This window comes from Anoplophora glabripennis, unplaced genomic scaffold (genome assembly GCF_000390285.2).
Source record: "Anoplophora glabripennis isolate ALB-LARVAE unplaced genomic scaffold, Agla_2.0 scaffold771, whole genome shotgun sequence".
Taxonomy (NCBI): domain Eukaryota; kingdom Metazoa; phylum Arthropoda; class Insecta; order Coleoptera; family Cerambycidae; genus Anoplophora; species Anoplophora glabripennis.
Window position 1 is genome coordinate 161,031 of NW_019416852.1, and position 6,151 is coordinate 167,181.

Here is a 6,151-nt window from a genome sequence, read left to right on the forward strand (position 1 = left end):
GAGGAGGTTAAAATAACGTTATTTAGGAGGGAACTGAGGCCGACTCAAAGCTGCTTATAGTTTTAGTTTCAGTTCGCGGTAATTGCACGCGTCGTATATTACGCGGGTCGTGTCTGATGTCACTGTGAGAGTGTGAGGGATAGTACAAACGCTTTAAGGATAAGGACGAGGCAGTATTAATTTAAAGTAAATAAAAACAACTGCCTTACAACGAAACAAAATAAGACAAAAATTGAACGTAATTTAATAGTAGGTAATAATGAATCGCTCTCACGATAATGTATTATCTCTTGAAACACTTTTTCAAGAAGTAATGATGTAAACTACTGCTCTAAACAAACTAAAATCATTAGTCAAAGAATTTCTGAATTAAGAAACGAAGAAAAATTTAAAAATCGGGCATTTCACGTCAACGGGCACAGTGGGCTGCCCAGAATAAACATGCATCAATATTGAAGTTCGACGTGTCAAAAGCTTCGTATTTAAAAACTATCGAATGCCGTCTGGTGATTTTAAAAAAACATCATGTCGGTTACAATATTGATATCAGAATTGGTTTCAGCGATCCGGAAAACATAAATTGTGGTGGTTAGACTGTGTTACTCATCGTAGAAACGATTTGAACTATTTTTAAGGTTAGGGACGAACAGTGACCAGATGGGGTTTAACGAATATTGAATTCGAAATCAGCAACCCCAAAAACGTATAGATATGGTGATTCAGTCTACAACACAGTATTTTTTGTGTTTCTTATCTATCAATATTGCTCATTAAACAGAATTTTCCATGATTGCGGACGCCATATTGGAACCGCCATGATGTGTTTTTAAGATCACCAAACGGCATTCGATAGAGTTTTTAAATACGAAGCTTTTGACACGTCGAACGTCAATATTGATGCATTTTTATTCTGGGCAGCCCACTGTGCCCGTTGACGTGAAACGCCCGAAATATTTTTAATTATGCGAAAAATATTACTGGACTTCCAAGTAAACGGGGCAAAAGTTGCGACGAATTAGAAATAATTTCGAAATATATTTCCCCTTAATTACGTACCTACTCCTTTTGGCAATTTAAATGATTTAAAATTTTTGCTTTAATAGATTCCTCAAAATTTCCCGAATATGCAAACAAATTTCCCGAAAAATCGTTTGAATTTTTATTACAAATGTATCCAAATGTTTTTGAAATAGTTAGGTTGAAGCACGAACTTAATATTTTGTACAGAGACGAACAATTTCGTAATTTAGAAGTTCAAAAAACGATATGAATTTAAAATGGTATTTTCGGAAACATACAAATTGTTTTGCCCAGTTTTAACAATTTCTGCAGCAAGTATCTCGGTAGAAAGAAACTTTTTCTGTCTTAAGCGCATTAAGACTTAGAAATACGATGACATAAGAATGCTTAAACAACTTATCAGTGATGACGATAGAAAAAGAACTATTGCAAAGTCTTAGTGCCGATCCTCAATTTTATGAAGACATGAAGAACATTATAAGTAAATTTGCAAATTTAAAAGACGGACGAATAATCCTGTTTTATAATGACATTCATTATTTTTTTTATTTTGTTAAAAGTGGAGGCAAACGAAAAGCTGGCGGCGTTGTTTTATATGTAAATAGATAAGTTGGCTGGCTACCTTATGAAAATTTGTTTTTATATTTTTTCATATTTTTAATATTCATAAACCAAGTAAGAACAATTTTGTTAATTATTAGTTGTTTTTTTTCTGTTACTTGGTTTGATTGTAAATTCAATTAATTTTTAAAGATCTGATATTATTATTAATATAATTTTTTAATTTACGGTTGTAGTAGGGCTATTGGCGAAGATCTCCATAATAAAAAATGACGTGGAAATTTATTCCTACTTATTATTTAAGAGCGGATTATATTATTATCCAAATAGTAGCTTATTATTTTTTATAAAATCTGAATGAAAATCCTGCTCGTTAATATCATTTTTCCCAGAAAATATTTACTTAATCTTCAATTTTTATCCCAACCCCTTCAAAGTAGACCCCTGTGATATTATACACTTATGCCAACATAGTTTCCAGTTTCTGGGGCCTCTTTAGGTATTGTCTTGAGCACGGTTTGCGATTTTGCCTTTATCTCATTTATTATTGAAAAACTTTGAGTATATCCTTTTCAGTTTGGGAAATAGGAAAAACTCACAGGTGTCATGTACGGAGAATAGGATTGTTGTGGCTTCACAACGGTGTTGTATTTCGCCAAGAACTGTTGGATAAGCAAAGCGGTATACGCCGGTACATTGTCGTGGTGCAAAATCCGAGTTGTCTCTTGTCGTTTTCTCCTGATTGCTTCACGCAAATTGCGCAAAACTTGTAGGTAGTATTCCTTGTGAACTATGCGACCGGTCAATAAAAATTCGTTATAAACTATTCCACTGTAGTCGAAACGGTTAGAAAGACCTTGACATTTGACCACATCATCTTCGAATGTCTTTTTGGTATTCCTGAAAACATTTGTGTCACTGATAAGCTCGTGGCTGTGAAATAATATCCTCGCCAAAGGCCTTTTTTGGCATTTTAAACGCACTTAATTTGTGTTTAACACAAAATATCATACAAACTTTCTGATCATACATTTAGTCAAACAAAAATCGTCAAAAATACTGAAGTAAGTTTTACTCATTCGTTCGCTAAACACAAACTAATTGTAATCGTGGCATCGCCTAAAAGTTGACAGGTACGTCACTGTCAATGCTGCCAATACACAGAAGAAGAGTCAACTCGATAGGCAAGATACAACACGCGCATTCCCGTCACTTTTTGGTCAAACCTCGTATCACCAATTAATGTTTGGTTGATTTCAAAATGTAATCAATCGCCTTCAGTTAATTGCTAAAATACATGTAAAAACTTTCTAATTGATGGATTCAGTCTAAGCCTGAAAATCGTAATCATATTAACTAAAAATCTATATACCTAAAATTACCAGGTTGCAAATCTATTACAAAAAAACAACACGTATGGCTTCAAACCTCAAAATTCCAGACAAACAATAACGTGATAGCTTTAAACTGCAATAAAGCCAAAAACTTGTTTCCAAATCCAAGCGGATAATCTTTTACGTGTAACCCTAAATTGGTAGTAGAATCTCAAATTGGAATTACGTTAAATTTATAACTTCCTAAATTGAGAAACGTTAAACTGACATTTAGCGATATCCAGAGGAACTACATGCCCTTCTGTGCCTTTTCTGTCCCCTCGTCTCACGATTCAAGTGGTTGATTGACGTGAGTCCCCTTCGCCACCCATGATTGAAGTGCTTGGTTAACGTGAATCCTCTCATCTCATACGATTCAAGAATAAATCCATCATTTAAAAAATATTACATTTATCTGTCAACTGAACATAATTCACTAAATACCAGAATTAACTAAACATTAGCTGGTGACGTCTTGGAGATAGAATGTCATATAGAAACAAAATAGAAATTAAAGAGAAAGAAAAGTAGTTTAACATATGCAGTAGATACCACATACTTCTATACTGATCATTTTGCAATTGACTTGAAGCCGAAAAGTGGGGCGACGTACCAGCGTATTCATACGCATGCGTTTACTTTACGGGTTTTGATTGGTTGAAAGGAACAAAGAACGGTAAGCGCCGAGCGGTAAAAAAGTCAAACCAAGCTAACCTAAAAAATATTAATATTCTCATTTCTTAGTTTTGTTTTGTGTTGTGCTACTCTAGTGTTTTGGTGAAACTGGTAGGGTATAGTGTATATTTTAATAAATAAATAAATAAATGTATCTTTTCAGTTTTATTTCATAATCTGTTTAAATCTGCACTAATGCTTCTTTTAATTTATCTTGTGTTGATATTTAGTAAAAATGTTTCAAAATTATACTCGATAAGAGCCTTCCTTAATCGTGATGGACATTATTATCGGATAGGTCTTTTACAGATATTTTATAGCATGTTTTTTTATATTATCAAATAAACTGCAGAAACCACTATAATAAATAATTATATAATAAACTTTTTTTTATTAAAAAAAAATGTCAGTTGTACCCGGCTAGAGCAAATAGTGGCGATTTTTTGAAATACTAAGTCTTGTTTAATAAATATACCAATGTCATTTAAAAAAATGTCCAAAATTACGAACATACCTATGTACATAGTTTTAAAAGCATATACATTTGTATTCTGTTTTATTTCATTTGAGCCTGCAAAATATTAAATAGGTTATGCAGATACTTACGTTATTTATTGAAATTAATAAATAGTAAAAAATAAATTGTAAAATAATGTGTTAGATAAGGAGCCTATCGCCTAACTCATATAAGAAATTGGTAGAAAAGTAAATATTTAGAAATTGAAGTGAACTCAGTGAAAATAGATTTAATATCTCATATGTATACAAATCGGCTATAGTACAGAGCATGCAGTGTCAGTCTTTTAAATTTAAATGCAACCGCGCCTAATTATGGAACATGCGCAGATCACAAGAAATACGTCTCGCCCCCACTTTTTGGAAACAAGGTCATCCATTGAAATTATAGGTAATGATCAGTATAGGATAGAAGTATGTGGTAGATACTGATTATCTATTTGTGTGACATAACCTCAAAAACATGTCAAAATAGCTTTTTTATGGTGTTTCTAGTTTAAATATCTCAAAATCCTGATGTGGAGCATTTCTATGATTCGGAAAATTTGAAAAATGTGCTCATTTTGTTTACCTAGCGTTAAAAGGAAAACTTATAGAAATATCCTGGATTTTTATTCCTGTTTCAAAATCATTAGATCTAATATCAACGTGACGTTTTATACTGGAAACGAATTCGTATGAAAATCTTTCCAAGTATGTACCAGATTAAAATATATATTCACAATGTGTGTGGTTATATTGTGCTCGCCTTAACAGTTTGTTTTTATGTGTTCAGTTCGTATGAACGACACATTATTGTGATAATCATGTATAAAAAAGTTGGATTTGATTTATGGCACTCGTCATGGGACAAACATACAATTAATATCAGAATATGGAAAAAATCATTCGGTTTTACAGTTCGTATGATATTTGTTGACATTTTTCTTTGCTACGTTGTTTTTAACTTGAGCTCGCATCATTTCAATCAAGAAATCAATCAAGACAGTGACGCAGGGGTCTTCTTGGAATTAAAACTCAACAAATATCATACGGACTATACTTTACTTAAACCGCTTAGATCATATCCACACGAACAATTACGTACGAGATCGCATCTAGTGTAACCATCGCCTAATCCCATGTTCCGCGCGCTATCTCGGCTTTAATCTTGCAAGTGATTCAAGCCCCGATCCATATGCACAAGATATATGTTACCATATATGTTAAGGTTTTTTAATTAAATCATCACGTAAATGTAAAATGTTGACATTTACGAAAAGATTAAAAAACTTTTGCGCTCAAAGAAAATGTATGTACCTACCTAAATGTAAAGCAAAACCGTAAGACTCAAAAGTTCCAATGTCTTCAATTTTAGAGAACTATTGGCATCAAATGTCGCAATAATTTATAAGTCGTAGTTTGTATGACCCTAATTATTTTCTTTAAAATAATACTCGACTGATGTGATTGGAGAGGTCAGAATCTCTTTTCAGATAACACCTGACTTTTATCATGTGGGAGTACATGTTACGTGTTTTACTTTTATGACTTTTTATGTACAAATATTTACGTGCTCAATAAATTTAGTTTAGTTTTTTTTATCGGCGACCATGTCTACTTTCGTCCTATCCTCTTCCAATTCCTTTCTTTGAGGAAAGTATCGAAACGCCCTGATTGCTACAGGAATTATGTACCACTTCAAATATAATTTTAAAAGCATTTCCTATTTGTCCCCTTCGAAATAATCAAGCCTACAGTGCCACCCATTTTCGATGTCATGGTAAGATGTCAATTGTTCTGCTCCCACATCAAAATCGACGAATAACCGTGAATGGAACTAAAATTTAGCACCATGACATCGGGCAAAGGGCTAATGTAGAACGATGCATGCAAAAGACATCTAGCGCCAGAAACATGTACTATATTTCGTCCACCGAAAGAGATATCGATTTCTCTTGTATTGAAAAATAAATGAAAATGATATTTTGGTAGCTGGACTAGGGTTGCCAACATGCCAGACTTCC